Source organism: Harpia harpyja, chromosome 6 (genome assembly GCF_026419915.1).
Source record: "Harpia harpyja isolate bHarHar1 chromosome 6, bHarHar1 primary haplotype, whole genome shotgun sequence".
NCBI lineage: Eukaryota > Metazoa > Chordata > Aves > Accipitriformes > Accipitridae > Harpia > Harpia harpyja.
This window is the reverse complement of record NC_068945.1, coordinates 37,278,639-37,295,901: the sequence shown is the minus strand read 5'-3', so window position 1 is coordinate 37,295,901 and position 17,263 is coordinate 37,278,639. Positions and strand designations below refer to the sequence as shown.

At 37.5% G+C, this 17,263-nt stretch overlaps 1 protein-coding gene across 5 annotated transcripts in view; it reads left to right on the top strand.

Moving 5' to 3' along the window:
- Positions 1 to 17,263, top strand: part of PPHLN1 (periphilin 1) — a 69,026-nt gene that overhangs the window by 38,433 nt on the left and 13,330 nt on the right. The gene's annotated exons all lie outside the window — the stretch shown is intronic.

Sequence of the window (17,263 nt, the reverse complement as noted above, 5' to 3'; positions counted from 1 at the left end):
TTATCAAAAATTACTTTCACACTGTAATTTCCTGAACTTAAATATACACAGTTTGGGACTGAACACTCGAACTGTTTGGGGTTTTTGGTTGGGGGAAGGTGGCGGGGGGGGTGTATGTGTGTTGTGGTTTTCTGTTTGTTTTTTGTTTGTTTTTTTTTCTTTTTAAGTCAGCTTTGAATCTCAGTGCCTTTGTCATTCTCTGAAGATTAAGAACCTTTAAGTTTTGCTTTGACTACAGTGTTTTGTATCTAGATGAGAGAGGGATATTGTGTTCAAAATTTCTATTTTTTTTTTTCCTCTTTTGTGTTGAGTACTTGGGGCTTGACTTAATACAAAACAAGATTTCTATTACTCTTGTAACATTGAGTTTTTGAAGAGGTTCAATGGAAGTTTATTTGTGTATTAGTTTTTAATATCATGTCATCTCACAGTGAGGAAATTATCTACAATAACCTTCAATTTCATTTGTCATAAACAATTGAAGTGTTTTGTTTCCATATTTTTGTTACTTTAAATGGAGAGGTTGGAGATTTTTCTGACTTGATATTTCTGATGTAAGTGCAGCTATGCCCAACTCTAGAAATTGCATTTAAAGTTTATAATTTGTGTGGGAGAAAGAGATTCCTTTCTTCAAACTTGCTCTGATTTACAGTGTATGCCTGGGGCATGTGGAAGGGAAATATAGATCACTTTTCCCCCTCGTGATTATCTTATAATAACATCTTCAAGAAAATAGGTCTCTGGTCTTGTTTGAGATAAGCTTATTCTAAGTCTTCATTTTCCATCTTAATTTTAGCGGACTTCGTTGCTTGTGAGCCCATATCCTGTGCTGTAACACTGTTGTTTCCTTTTCTCTTGACACTTGAAAAACAACTTCTGTTGATGTCAATTCTACTGAATTGATTTTGCTTCTTTTTCTTTTTTTTTTTTTATGTTGACTTTTTCCTGGTGAGCATGGCTTTGCATGTGTGCTGGGTCTGTCTGGGATGGGGTAAACCAGAGCACGCTGTGGCTATGAGGGTCATGATGCAGTTTGTTCATCCCTGTGTGTCTGATCACCAGGCCGTACACGGCCTACATCAGCTACTACCAAATGCATAAACTTAGGACTATTTAAAAATGATAGACTGAAAAAACTGAAGACAAGGAGCAGATTTAAAAAAAAATAGCAGTTGTGATTACTTAGCCTGATGCTAGTGAATCTGTGATTGGTTTATTTTCCCCTAGGTTGTAAAGGACAGGCTTATAGTGAAAACAGATGAAAATTTGGGCATAAAAAACAAATGTTGTTTTCAATATGATCTAATGTTGTTGTGTTTGGTAGAGTTTGCACTTATCTCGAAAGAAATCTAGATTATGCTCTGTAAAACAGAATACTTTTAGGAACTTAGCTCAGAAAAGCCTGAGGAATAACTTAAAAAGGTTTGGATTTCATAGAACCTGTTTCTCCTGTTATTGATTTGAATATTGAAGCTGTCAGCTTCCGCAGAATTAAAATAAGGTTTTAGAGTGATACTGGAAGCATCTTCAATACATTTTATTCAACTGAATGAGATGCTTATTTTTTTATAAAATCAGGTGCTGTGAATTTGTGAAGGCTAGACAAGATATGTATTTAATAATCTAAAATTAAGACTGTAAAATGACCTATATGTTTTTCAGATAAATGTCGAAAAGTAACTTTTGCTTTAGCAATTAAAAAAAAAAATCCAGAAAACTTATTGTTACGATAGTCCTGACAATTTTCATAATTGTGAAATACTCTGAATCTTCCTACTGTATATGGGAGCAGTCTCTCTGTAGAAATGTATACACTGTTCCGTTGACTTCGAGTTGTCACCATGTAAAAGTAAATTTCGTTTAATTCTGTATGGGTCGAGTTCTCTGCCTTTGACAAAGAATAAGAGAGGGAGCAAAGAGTGGAATGGAAACTAAATTTGCAGTCCTGTGGTAAACTTCTTACTAAAGGTTTTTTAGGTGAACTTCTCAGTATAATTTATACTGATTTTACTACTGTTTAACTGAAAGTATGTTTCTGGGTTTTGCACAGTAAAATTAGTCCTTAACATGCAAATTTAATACTATGGCTAGTCATGCTATATTGTTTGTATAGATGTAACATTCAAATCTTAAAAGTGAACTGTAGGCTATAATACACTTTAGGAATAGGAAGACTGACTTGATAATGAAATATAGAATACATTTATAAGAAAGCCTTTTCATAATTTGTTTTTGATTATTTGTCTTGAAGACTCAAATAACAGCAGAAAAAATTTTTGTTCTATGGACTTTTTTCCAGTTGAATTTCATTCAGGTGTTTAAAATAGCTTCTGAATACCTAGTTTTAATGTATTATTTCTGGAATGTAATTTTATGGAAGGATTAGTAAAATAAAATATTTATTGCAAAGAGTTATGCTGCAAAAATGGTGAAGCTGTAATCTTTCTGCAAAGTGAGATTCCCGAAAGATTGGTTTTCAGTTTTCACTGGACAGCTATTAAAGTATTTTAGACAAATAAATAAATCAATTGGGGTAGAAATAACTTCTTGTGCCACTGGGTATGTGTCTAAGAATTGGTGAGGGTCCAGCTAGTGTCTGAGAAAGTGAGGCTTCGTTAGAAGGCTTGACCCATCAGACCTCTTCTGCTAATGTTTCCCAAGTTTTTCTGCTTTCTCCTGGAGCACCAGATCTAGTGATGTTTCCTTTTCAGTTTATATTTATTCTCATCCTGATTCCCAGGTATTCTTGCCATTCCAAACTCCTGATAAAGCCCTCTTTGCTTTGTCCTCTCCATATCCATCTGTCTCTACAGCCCCAACCAGGAAAAAGAACAAAATTTTCCAAATATGTACTTTTAATTCATAGTATGGTACTATTTCAGGTAAACCCAGAGGCAAAAACCAGTGCTGACAGAACACGTACAGTGTCGCAATGAGCAAATTCATTGCCGTACAGCAGAGAAACAGGCAGCCTGATGCCCTGGGCGGGAGCGGGGGTGGCAGCTTGTGATACAGTCTGTTATTTCTCTTAAGAAAAAACAACAAAAAAATCCCTTAAGCAATTGAATGAAATATTCATACAGGTGTTCTGTTTAAGTCCATCTCTGTTATGTGTCGCTCGTATCACTCTCTTGTAAAGTTCCCTCTACCTTTCCTCTCAGTTACAGTACATAGAGGGTACTAATGTACCTTTCCTCTGAGTTACGCTAACACAGACGCCAAATTCAGAATTTTAAATGGAACGTGATTGTAAATGGTCGCTCTGGCTCATCAACCAAATATTTGTATGTTATTTGTTTGATGGGGGACTTACTGCAAGCATTCATGTAAAATACTGTAATTTGAAGAAAAATAAAATTCTTTGTGTGCTGACTATGGCAGGGCAAAAATTGTCAAACAAGTGCTAGTTGCTGTTTGCTGTTTAGTGACTATCTTTTAAGAGTCTGCAGTTGCTTTGCAAGTATTAACATACACAGAGAATGGAAGTTGTGCTCATGGGAAAAGGCTTGGAAAAATCCAAACACTGTTTGAACAGAGCCAAGAATTATTTGTGTGACTCCCAAACTAGAAAAACTCCAAAGCATATGTTTAATTTGAAGTCTGCCAATATTACTTTGGAAGAAAGAACACGGTTGAAGGTGAACAGGCACTTGAGAACATTGCCGAGCTGGGACCGCGGAATCCTGGTCTCATCTTTGAAATGACAGGCATAGTGACAGTATCATGGAAACATCCAGGCTGGCCTCGCCTGGGCCAATCTTCTGTTGAAACGGAGCCTTAGATCAGGTCAGTCGAGTTGGGTCCTGAATATTTCCAGTGAGGCAGACTCCCGTGTTTCTCTGGACAGCCCATGTCAGTGTTTCACTGCTTTCCCTCTGAGCTCAGCTGCCATCACAGTCCTGCATGCTGTTCTCCAGAACAGACTTTCTTTCCACCAAGGACAGGGTTTTTGCTCCCTGCTCCTCTTGGCAGTTTCCCCTCCCCATCCGTGAACTGCGGAGTCCCGGCTCCTTGCTGTGGTCCCCTGCTTTTGGCTGGCCTCCCCTGCCCCTCGGGTCTTGCTCTGCCTGGAGTTGGGCTCAGCTGCTCTCAGGGAAGGGCTGAGTTCTTGGGACCCTCTGGCTCTGCCGCTTTGTGGTTGGTAGAACAGGATCTTTCCTGGCACTTCTGCGTGGCAGGTACTGGGAAAACTGCATCTTCTTTTCCATCTTTGTGCCTCTTTGCAGTGAATGAAAATTCTGCAGCGTTAATGTGTGTCTCATGTTTTAATATATCCCATAAAGCAGGGTCTAGATCCATGATGTGGCTTTCGGTGTTCTACTTCTAAGCAATCAGAAACTTTGGAGAGTTTAGAAAAAAAAAAATAGTGAGGTAATTAGCTTTCTGGGTTGTTTTGGTTTTATTTTTTTTGAAGCTAGGTGTTTCCTTTGAATATGCCTTTCCGTCTTTCCTCCACAATTATAATTTTGAAATTTGGTGTTACATGTTGTCTGAGCACAGTGGGTAGAAGCCCATTAAATAGGTGTTTAAAAGATTGGTCTGGGTACTTGAAAACAGTGTAGCAGAGAATTTTGCATTGGCTGTCAAGGTCAATGAATGTCCATAGGTTGCTGATGTAACAATTTAATGCACTTTTTTATATTTTTTGCATTTAATAACATGCAGTATACATTAAAGTATTGCTTTGGAGTTATTTAGTTTCTGTTTTTATATAGTTAAGGATCAGCTTATGCTTTTAGCACGAAATGTGCTGAAGTGTGGTTTTTTTCAGAAGTGATGACAAATATGTCCCTGGTATTAAATTCACAATTGGAGCGATTCAGCGTTGGTGTTACACAAAAGGCTATCTCTTTGTTGTTCCTTTATGAGCATGAGTAGCAGGGATTCTTGAAATGTCTTATCTTGTCTAGACATCAAGTCTGCAACACTGTGTTAATTAGTCCATTATTATGTGTCCAGTTTCTTAAATGTTGCATATGCAAGTTGAAGTGACATGGGTTACCTCTGAAAATCTATTATTTTCTGAAGATAAATTTTACCAAATGAGCCAAGTATCTGCCTTGATTTTGGCAAAAAATCAAACCTTTAAGTTTCTGAATGAGATTTGACACTCAGACCTCAATTTGTCTATTACCACAGAGCTCTCGCATCTAAGAAGGAAGCATAGGAATTAATACATTCATGAATGCTTTTTTTCTTAATGGAATTACTGCCTGACTGGATGCTTTCAGTTCAACCATATTTTTAAATGTTCAGCAGAATAATATATGTTCAAACATTTGTTTACTTGACTTTCTAAATTAATATTACTTGTTAACAGCCCTCAGTTGTACTAATGAACTGTTAGCCTAATTGGACAGCCTTCTTGGTGGAAGATGCTGAAAATCACAGATATTTCTAAAGCTTGCATTTGAAACTTCATAGATACGGTGCATGGAAAGAAGGAAAAATTGGTGTGTGACTGGGTCAACAGGCTGTCCAGATTCTGTTTCCAGACCTGCTGTGTAACTGCTTTCATTTTTTAGGTAAACTACTTAAATCTTTGGCCTAGAAGTTGCAGTTAAGAAAAACAGTTAGGTTTTAGCAGCTGTAGTGTGTGTAGTTTCAGAAGAACCGTTTCTTGTTCTCCTGCTTTGTCAGATCTCTTGTTCTGGTAAGATCTATATAGCAATAACTGAATTGCCTTTGTGTGTATTTAACACTTTTTAATGGGACTCGGTTCTCTAGAGGTGCTGCTCTAAGAGAAGACTGACAGCTCGCAAAGTGAAACTTTACATCGCAAGGACTTAGTTAAGAAAGTTTTGGTTTTAATAGCAGACCATAAAAAAAATATACAGGCATTTCTGTCATGATAAAAGTTACAGTTTCTGTAATGTATGGAAGTAATACTGCATGCCTTCCTCCTCACCCCCAACCCCTCCCGTGTCCATTGCTAGTTTTGTTTTGCTTCAGACAAAACTGTTTTACAGTGCTTCAAAAGTGTAAGGGTGAAAGAGGATGTAAGTATGAGGTAGCTTCTGCATTTTGGCTAGGAATAAGCTAATGAGAAGCTGTGGTAAGTATATCAGAAAAGTTTTATAAGTTCTGGATATGTTAGACTAAACATTTAAGTTTTAGCAGTTGTTGTAAAATAAATAAATTAATAAATTGGACTAATGGGAATCCAGGCAGGAATGAAAGAGGCTGTCAAAGCGGGCCTTGGATGTACCTTTTCTTTTGACGCCAGCTGAGCCAGGGAAACAGGCTACTGTTTCCTTAGATTAGCTTGTTGGTCTGCTTGTGCTGTTGCTCATTTCAGGCAAAATTATCTAGGTTAGAAAAAAAATCCCCTAATTAAAATACGAATTAAGAGGTAGGTAAGTTAAGTGAAGCTGAAGGAACTGGAACATTAGCTAGAAAACACATTAAAGGATTATTTCTGATTATGGATGAGGTCAGACATGCTTTGTTTCTGGAGTAGACCAGACAAGAGTAGACCAGACAAGAGTAACAGGCCAGATGAGAGTAAAAGATGGGGAAGCTGTAGATTTTGGTTCCCTCCTAGCTTTTCTGTTGTCCTTTAAGCCTTGTGTACTTAATACACAGTAGCAAGGCCTTAATGATGGACTCATCATCAGTCTAATTTGGTTGGTAGCGTAGTATGTATCATGCCTCCTCTGAGCTTATGTTTGCTTTATTTAAATGTAAGATGCAATTAAGTGTGTTAATTTATTTTTTCCTAATCAAGAAAACATTTGTCTCAGGTCTTGGTATTTTGCCTTAGGCTTCTCAGAAAAATTGATGATGATTCCTTTACTTAATGATATCATCTGCCTGTGATCTTGTTTCATCCTTTTGTGGTTTATTAGTTTCCTTTTATTGGTACCCCTCTCCTTATATACCAGTCAAGTAATTTATTACTTTTTACACATTCTTAGGCACTTTTTCTTCCATATTAATTCTGACTCACTGACTTTTCTACTGTCTTTTATTATTTATTCTAGACGTCTTTAATTTTTACCATGGCAAAATCAAATCAATTAAGTTATTATGCTTTTTAGCATCTTTATAGTTCACACTTGCCTTAAGTCTTTTTTGTGCTGGGATCTTTCAATTTTCTAAATCTGAGCTGTTTGTTAGAAATCTGCATTTTCATGATGATGAAACTGCAAGATGGAGAACATAAAAGCTTTTGGTCAGTATCTTCATAGTATCATTGATTATCCTTATAAATATATTGATTTAAAGCAGGATACTTGTAAAAGGATGTGAAAACTTTAGCTACTTTCCTTTTCTTGTGTTAGGGTCACCATGCTTTAAAAGTTGCAGTCCTTCACTTTCCAGTTGTTTAGCTATGTTCTCTTCCCTTTCCATGGACATTAATGGGTTATTTGGTATGCACTGCAGTGTTCGTAATTACAAACTGCTGCATATGCAAAATCAGTGCAACTCACTCATTTTACTTCACCACCTGAAGGTATAGTTTAATAAGGAAGTGTATTACCACATTTCAGCTTTTTGTCAGCAGGTTTTTTCATTGGAAAGCTGATAAAAAGTGAGTGTTATTTAATATGCAATGCTCATAGGGCAATACGTTTAAGAGAACTTAACACCAGAAATGTACGCAGTAACAGTAGGGTATTTCTTAGAGAGACTTGAATGCATTAGATAGAACTCACCTTTAGCTTTCTATCACTACCTGTCTATGGAAGATTTTGTGTTTGACAGTTTATTTTGCCTTACATTTTTTAATGTAAACAGTTCTTGGCCCGTGCTGAGCACGTAATTTTGAAGTTGGTGAATGCTGGGGACTCAACCTGTTGATAAATGTGTTGTTGATACAGTATTTGGTGTAGTGGCCCTTCATTTATGTGATCAAGCAGTACTGCAGATTGCAAGATCTCAGAGGACTGTTTAATGCGGATCGTTGACAGATGTTACAATTTGATGGCAGATCTCTGGAAAACTTAAATGAGAGAGGGTTAGTAGTTAGGTACTTGATAAAATTGCTGGACTTCGTTGAAACCAAAAAAAATGTGAAAGAAGGTTGTACCTGTTTCACTCAGTGCCCAGCTATTCAAATCTGAAAGACAATATCCATTTTTTGGTCAGATAAAGTGAAAATCTAGGGAGTTGTCCATTAAATAGTATTTTTTCAATCAACAGCTAGCAGTGATTGCTTGATTGATTTATAATTTCTCGTTCTGTTGTGAGAAACCAGAAGAACTGAACGACAGGATGAAAGAAGACCTGGAAACTGTAATACTGAGTAGGCTAGGAAGAAGAAAGATTAGTTTCAAGAGACGATGAGTGTAAACAGGATTGGAAAAGGCATTAGGAACAGAAGAAACTCTCTAAAAATGTGTGGGCCTTGATATGTAATTAGGAACTAATTATGAGAAATTGCCTGCTGAAAAAAGTGTCAGAAGTTAAGATGCTTGGAAGGATAAGCAGAACTGACGCTGGCGAACCTCCTGAGAAAGCTGAAGGACAAAATCAGAAATGCTGAATAGTCTGAGCCTTGATAAAGGCAGTAGTTTCTGTGGGAGTGAGGGTTATTGTTTTTTTTGGGGGGGGGGGCAGGGGGAGATGTTGTTGTTGGGGTTCTGTTGTTGTTGGTTTTAGTAACTTGAATTTAATTTAGAGGATAGAGAGAGCCTCCTCTCCAACATTGTCTCCAACTTATTCTTGCTTTAACAGAAGGGCATCAGTGGACTTGAAAGGTGGTTTTAGCAGTGTTTGATTTTATTTTTGAACTGTTTTAAGGGTGGAAGATAAAATTCTCTCTTAGTTGGCTCAATGAACTGAGGCTTAAACTTCTAACTTTTTAGCATTTTTCTTTCTTATAACCTACTGTGTCTTGATCAAGGCATCTTTTGAATTTTGGAGGTATATTTCAGCATTGCTACTGGGGAAACCTGCTGCTTCCTGGACTGAAACAGAATGAGAATAGGATCAGCCCCACATACCTAATAATTAGATCCAGAAATGTAAATTGCCTCAGAAATAGCCCTAGCTCAAAGAACTACTGTCTAGCATCTATTCCTCCCACCCCCAACACCAATTTCACATCAGCTCTATCAGTATTCCCAATATGGTCTGAGTGTTGATCTTCTGAAAGAGTTAGAGATGAAGCAGAAATCCAAGCGGTGCTTAAAACAGGAGGTATGTAGGGCAAACGGAGAACAGTGTCATGAAGGAAAGGTTTCATAAAACCATATGTGATGATGGGAAGGTGGTAACTGAGCGAACGTGCAAAAACCCCTGGTAAGTGGCAAATGAAAGGTAGTGGCAGAAAGGTAAGTGACAAGAGGGACTTGATGTTGGGCATGGAAGGTGGTTTTTCATTTCTCCTGCACTGACAAGAGCTTTTAGGCCTCAGGAGGTTGGAGTAGGCAGCGACAGAAGAGTAGCACACAGACAACCTGTAGGTAGGAAAATGTGAATCTACAGTTTTATTGGGTTTTGTGTGTCTTTTACAGACTGTAGGGCTGATCTTAATGTAACAGAAACTTGTTTTGTAGATGGCAGTTTTGCTGGTGCATGTAGTTTAATCCTCTAATTCATTTGTAATCTGATTTGTATACAACACTGATTCATGTATAAATATAGGATCATCTGTGACCAAAGACACTTTGGTGACAGGTTGTGTTTGTCACCTGGTTATAAAAAGAAACTTCTTTTTATATTCTGTATCTCAGTGCCTAGCCTGGTATCTTCTTTCTTTGGCAGGTGTTTCACTGAGCAAGTTAAACTCAGTATGATTTAAAGATGGGTAGGCTACACTTTTTTTAATAGCTTGTTCTTTTCTGTGAACATTAGTGATTTGACAGCCATTAATTGGGTGGCATTTGGAAAGCAAGCAAATTATTTAAAATGAAAAAGCTACAACTTACAGAGGACTGTTATATGGGTTTTGCTCAAATTATTTTGAGTGCATATAGCATTTATTGTATAGGTTTGTATCATAAAAGCTTGGCACAGAAAGTATTCATTTGCTCTGACCTTTAAAATAAAAGGTAATCTTATGATTCTTTTGCATAGTTTTATTACTTTTAGAAAGGTGATTCCAAAAGGCATCAGAATTGGGAACTTACTTTCCTAAATGATATAGGAAAAAATCTTTTGTTGCATAAGTTGCTTATGCATGTGCTTCTTCTGTTAGTTAAGATTATAAAAACATTAGATTTTTATCTTGGGGTGTAAATGACTAATGCACATCATCATTTGTCACTGACCCATGAGGATCACTTTCCTGTTTTGTTTGACTCTTACTTGCACTGATGTTGTGACTTTCAGACTTCATTGATTGTCTGGACATACATTAGTATGGATATCACAATGGCATGCTTCATAAAATATGGCAGAAAAACAAGGGTCAAGATTCTCCACAGGACAAAGGTTATAGTGTGCCTGTTTTACCTTGATACTTTGACTTTGAAAGGTTAATAGAGTCAACCTGACTTATAAAATCACAGAAGTTGAATACTGACAAAATCAAGTGGGTCATGTCGTTCATGGTTCTTTAGCTTCTCATGCTTCTTGAGAAGGACTGTTTATACATTAATTTTCTGAACTATTGAACTTCAAATATTGCTCTGAATGACACTAATAACCTTTAATAGATGGGTCTGATACTGTTTCTCCATGGTTTAATTGCCTTGCTAGCAGTCTTTCCCCCTTTCCTGCCCCCTAGATAGCTTAAATAGTTGGTTTCATTACAACATAAAATGTTGTACTTATGTGGGTACTATGTGTACTTACTTGACCATAATTACTCCCCACAAGCAGTTTACCACCTTAGTATAGTAGATAATTTATGTATTAACTTTTTTGGTCATGTGCTACCTAAATAAAAAAATCTCCATATAAGCATTTTTAAACAGAAAATCAGAAATAGATTAGGGTATGCTGACACAAGCTTTTCAGTGATCTTCAACTGGAAATTTGCCCATTTTATTCCTTTTTTTTTTTTAGCTTGGCTTCCTGGAGAAACTAGCTTATGCAATCGCAGAGTATCTGTGCTGTGTATCTTTTGACTCTATTGTCAGGTTTCAACTAAATTCAATTTAGGCATAAACCAAGATGATTAGTTGTTACAAGCTTTAGGAAAATAGGCAGTAGCAGAAACTGTACGAGTTCCAGTGGAGAAAGACTGTAATATGATTGCATCTCATTAGACATCAGAAAGTCCCCTTAAGCAAGTGCTGCAGTTGCTTTAAAAAACAAAACAAAACAAAAAAAATCAACTTGTACCATTGCAGACCTCAGCTGCACATAACAAAGAGTTTGGTGGCAGCCATAGTTTAAGAAATTACGTCCCTATGCTGGCACAGTAGTCTTTGTGGGGCCTGGCTATGAATCAGATCAGGAAAAAGAATGAAAAGTTTGCAGATACTTCTTTAACCAGTTCTCTTACTCACAGCGTGGTTCCTTAAATGTGCCTGCTGCCACAAGTGAGTACCCGTGCTGTGTTATGTGTCAAGCCACTACCGTCTCTGAATGTCCAGTATCTTGAAAGCACTGCCTTAGACACTCAAAGTTATTTAATCATCAGGCAGATATCTATAGAAAGCTATAGTCTTTGGTGGTATTTGCGTAGTAACTATTTATTTTCATCATAGGGAAGATAAAACTTTTAAAAATATTTCTGTTTAATTTCTATCTAAAGCTGCCATGACCAGAACTTTCTTCTTCCTTTAGGATACCTCACCATCTTCTAACTTCAGTAGCCTTGATTCTACGTATTTTGAAGAATGTACTCATTTGGGAGCACTACTGCATCACCAGACACCCTCATAACAGCTTCTTCCAGCCGGCCTCTTGGAGCTGAATTTTGATCTAGTTGGGAACCAAGCTGGTATCTAGCTGCTCCAGCCCCTAAAGTTCCTGAGTAGATGTTGAGAGGAGAGGGCAGTCACAATAACCAGTATTTTTGGTAGTGAGATATCTCAGTTTTATAAACTAAATGGTCCCTTTTAATTCAAACTCTAACCTCTTAGAGTTCGTTAACGTATTTGCACTTGAGGAAAGTGAAGATCAAAAGATTTCTGAATGTTTTATCTATTTATTGCCTGTCAGCTAATGTAATTAAGAACTGGAAGTGTGCAGTTACGGAGAAATAGTCCCACAGCAAGGCACAACTCACTGTGAAGTAAAGCTGAATGCCCTTTTGAATGCATCTGTTAGCTGCCACTGAATAGGAAAGTTGCAACAAAGACTTACGGTTTAAGATAAAGATGTTTCTTTGTTCTTTTGGGGGGACCTGTGAGCTGGATGCAGCCTCCTCAAAACATGTTATTAGATGACTTCTACTGGTGGGACAGTGTCACCCATAGCTCCCCGAGCAAGGGGATGGAGACTGTACCTTCCCCAGCTCTTGGCAATGAGTGGTGCATCCCTCCACCAGCAGCAAAAGTTCAGTTTTTTTCACACAGTCGAAAGGAGAGAAACCGGTGTAGGAAGGGATGTGAATGCCAAGTTAGGAATCTTCCTGTCCAAGTGCCTTCTCTGTGGAGAGAGGTGGACCATGCCAAAGGAAAGATAGGAGGAGGACTTGGATGCAGGAGAGCACCCAGAAGGCAGGGGGAAAAGGATGCAAGAGTTTCTGAGGAAGAGGCAGAGTGGAACTGTGTCTAGCTGAGGAATGAAGTGACCTCTGAATTGGAGGGTGGAGGAAATCTGGAAGAGATGAAAGGATTTGTGGTGACAGGAGAGGTAGGGTTGGGAATTGGGAGTGTGGGAAGCAATGAGCGAGGGTGGGACTGGACTTGCAGTTGAAGAAAAAAAGATTTCTGCTACGATCAGGAGCTGCAGCCAAGAGGGTGGGGAAAAGAATGAGATGGGGAACAAGAGGAACATGGGTGGAGATGGGAATTAATTCCACAGGAGCTCTAAAGCCCATGGGCAAATGCAGTGGAGTTTCTCCCTGGCTGGAGGGTGGAGACGCTACATCGTGCAAGAAAACTCGTTGCTATTTCTGGTGCCAGAAACAAGTGGGGAGCAGTCAGGTGCTTCCAGCTGGGTGTCTTCCCCTCTGGATGCCCTTGAGGCATCTGCAGGAAGCTACGATCGTAAGGTGGGAAGTGCAGCGTTCCTGCGTGAAGTACCTGGTATCGCTTACTGAACAATTTGATAAACATGTCTGTCATTGCTGATCATTCTGTTGTCTGTTTGGTTCAGTTTACTGTATTTCTCATCAACTACAAATAAAACCTATATGAATAATTTCTCAATGTAAAAATTAGTTTTTAATGAAATTATTAATCTTCTTACCCAAGTGTAGGTCTAGCCATAAGTAAAAAATGCCCCGATTAATTTTTAAATACTTTTCATAGTTTTTCTCAAAGGTACTATTAGGCATAATTAAAACCCATTGTACAATTTTTCCTTTTTCTTCCATTGCTATTGAAGGATGTTCTCTTGCAACTATGTTTTTGCTAAAATCAGAAGCAAAGATAAACTCTTAAGATTCTGTTTCCTGTTTCACTGAGGTCAGTTAATGCTTTTCTTCATTTGGTTTTCTAGTAACAGGATACCTAAATGTTTAACTCTGAGCTTTGGAAAGCTCTCTGACTCACCCTTGATTTGGTTTAGGCTGTTGGTTTCTTGAGCCCATGTATGAGTGCTTGGTGCTTTTAATAACAGCGAAATGTTTCATAATACATGCAACAAAATTATTGGTCTTGTTATTCTTGCCATCTCCTTTTGGATCGGGAATTACATCTGTATTCCAAATGTGACCATTATCATCTGGACACTAGTAAATATACAGTAAAATGGTTGTAGTATTGAGTCATTAATGTACTTAATCCAGATGTGATTAATCTGAAATTGCGAATCTATATGCAAGTTGATAAGAGACTTTTAAATAATTAGTTAAATACAGTATGCATTCTTGGTGTGTGAATTTTCTACATTATTTGCCAGCCAGTATTTGGGGAACGGGAGGTGGTCAAAAAAATCTTGAGTTTAAAGTAATGGTCTCTCATGACCCAGATAAGTTACCAAAGAAAATCTGTTTTAGGAGTGTTCCTTTCTAATTAAAGCGGGATGGGCTGCTTTGCTACCAGGAAAAGCATGTATCATTATAATGAGTTGGCTCTGGAGCCTTTTAAGTAGTGTAGGGGTTACTCATGTCATGGTAAGCAGCCAGAGCACTGATTCCAAAGAGAAGTATCTCATCCACTGTAAAGAGTATTCCTTCCTTGTTCATTTATATTGATCCAAACACTTTTTTTTTTTTTGATGGCAGAAACATAATTTTTGCATGTATGTATTTCTGACAGTGCAGTGAAAATGTAAGGTACCTCCTTGCTTGTCTTAGACCTGTGCTATACATTGGGGACTTCCAAGAACGTAACCTCTGCTTTGCAACACAATCCTCATTCTTTACTCTGTGTATGGGCCAGTGTTCACTTTTTTGAATCATGATATTTATTATAAAAACGATCCTTTCTACTTTAGGAAAAGCAGGATTTGATCACTTGTAACTCTTTTGTTAAGAATTATACTGGGTATTTTTGAAAGTCTAGTGTCTTTATAGTAACATGGCTCATGTCATTTCTTTATCTCAGGCTTCAGTTTCTCTTCAGTCTGTTGCTGTTTGACCAGATGTTTCTGTACAGTAAGACTAAGTATTCTTGAAAAATACACGTGCATATTGCTGAAGAGTTGTATTAAGATATGCAGAGGTCTGTTAGGGATAAAGAGCTGAGCTTGTTTTTGTCCATTGTGGATCAACTAAGATTTTAAAAGAGGCAAGGTCATTTAACATGGTAACTGAGTATGAATACTCAATGTCTAGTGTCAGGTAAGGTTTTATGCATATAAGGATACAAGCTTTCATTGGTATGCTTGCAATTAATTTCAATGTGAATTGCTCAGCATGTATGTGTAACTGGTAAGCAAGTAGCTTTTTACGGTATTCCTTAAAGCTGCTGTATTATATATTATATTAAAGCCCTGAAAGAACATGTGTGCATATGTACATGATGTATACAGTGAGCAGTGTTTGTTTCTGTTCTTTAAATGTTTCCATTTAGTTATGAAATATACCTTTTGTTTATGTTTTCATATTTGATAGAAACACATGAAGTGTAAATGCATTTATGTCACAAGGTAATACAAAGATGCTCAGATAATTCTAATTGACATGAAATATTTTTCAATTAATTTCTGATTTTTCAGAGAGCTAGGTTATATGAGAGCTTGAGTGAAGACTTGCCAAGGGAACGGGGAGGACTCAGATAAAATTGTGGTGGCAGAAGTGGAGGTAGTCAGAGGCAGTAGTGGTTCGTGTTGGCCAACTGCAGCATCTTCGGAGCAGAAAGAGTGATTTGATTTTGTCCACAGTGTAGTTTGCTGAGCAGTGGAGAACTAAGGTGAACAAAGAGAAGAGGTAAACAAGTGAAAGGGAGGTTAATACTAAGTTGAGGTGAGATGAGGTGAGTCAATGGATCATATTAAAACTAAGCAATGACTCTAAGATCTGGTTTCAGTGCATTGCAGCCAACAAATGGAAAGTGTTAGTCTTATTTTCTTCATTAGGAGTGTAAGCTACTGACTTACCCTGCAGAAGGCAACTTTTTTTTTTTTTTAAATGAAACAGTCACTGTTATTCTACACAGTCCATAGTACTCCTAAATAAATAAATAAAATAAATTATCCTTTGTTTAGCATGTAAATCAATTCTTTGTGGATACTAATCCTTGAAATAGCAAAAAGTCTTACCTGCTGATTTGAAAATAGGAAGTTTGCAATGTTTCTATCCTTATGTGATTTTAAAAACCAAAAAGCCCACTGGAATTTCTAAATGAAATGAGAAAATGTCGTTCATTTTCACTGTGTTTTTTTTATTTAATTTGGCTTGCTCTGTTCTAAATAATTAAATCTTTTTTCCTCATTTAATTCTGTTTCCAGACAGTGTAGTTCAGCCAGATCTTTATTAGCGTGAACTGTTTTGTTTAAAAAAAAAAAAAAAAAGTTCTGGAAGGCTGCATGAAGGGAGGAATGCCTTATTTTTCAGGATATGTTTGTACGAATAACCCCTGTCTATTCTGTATCTTTGAGAGCACATGTTAATCTTCTATGAAGTAAGGTTAAAAGGTAAATAGCATGGTACTGTTTCTTTTGGCTATTGCATTAAAGTGTTTGACCTTTAGCAACCTATTTTTATCTTAGGCAGTAAACTGTTTAGTTCTGCTTATCAAAAGAGACTTCACTGCTCTCTTTCCATGCTGTTCTTATCCAAAACACACTGTATCAATCCAGCATCAGTAGGCTTTATCAGCAACAGCTATTATTCTGCTTAGAGATACAGCATAAAAAAGTTTTGTATTGTAGCAGTATGTTTTATTCAATAAACACTTTCATATATAGTTCTGTGGTTTCCGGTTTCATTATCTAGTTTAGATCTTCTTTTGTATTACCTCCTTATTAGTTTACTCTTTGCCTCGATTTTAGCTGTTTGACTTGAAATTATTTGTTTTGCTGTCTGCCCTAAAGTGAGTTGTTGTAGACTATTCAAACAATAGCCTATGTATCTCTGAAGATAAGATTAATATGGCAAAGTAAATATGTTTGCAGATATAACAGATTTCCTAATTATTTAAGGAGATCTTCAAATCCTCAAGGTGTTGGTGCTAATTTGAAATTTTATGAAGTGTTTAGTTGAAGGGTCAACTCCCACGTACCTTTAGTTGCCTGTGTAATTTGCCAGAGTGAGGTTCTACGCATTGGAGTGTTGGCCAGAGGCAGAACTTGCTGTATCTCTGAAGTGACCACAATTCATAATGCCGCTGGTGATACTCAACACATCTTTAACGGGCAGGAAGTTGACAGAGTTGCTGTGTAGCCGCTAATTTGTTCTAGCTATATTTTATTTCATTGACTTGTTAATTTACATGAGGCTTTACTATTGTTACTAGTAAACAAATGCTGGCACCATAATCAGCCTCCCTGTTTTACAGTTAGAGTAGATAAGATATTTCATGAAGTAAATCCGAGAGGACTGAGTCTAGACCTCTAGTATCCTTGAAATCTAGTATCCAGAAATAGTGTGGCCAGCAGGAGCAGGGAGGTGGTTGTTCCCCTGTACTGGGCACTGGTGAGGCTGCACCTCGAGTCCTGCGTTCAGTTTTGGGCCCCTCACTACAGGAAAGACACTGAGGTCCTGGAGCGTGTCCAGAGAAGGGCAATGAAGCTGGTGAAGGGCCTGGAGCACAAGTCTTATGAGGAGCGGCTGAGGGATCTGGGGTTGTTTAGTCTGGAGAAAAGGAGGCTG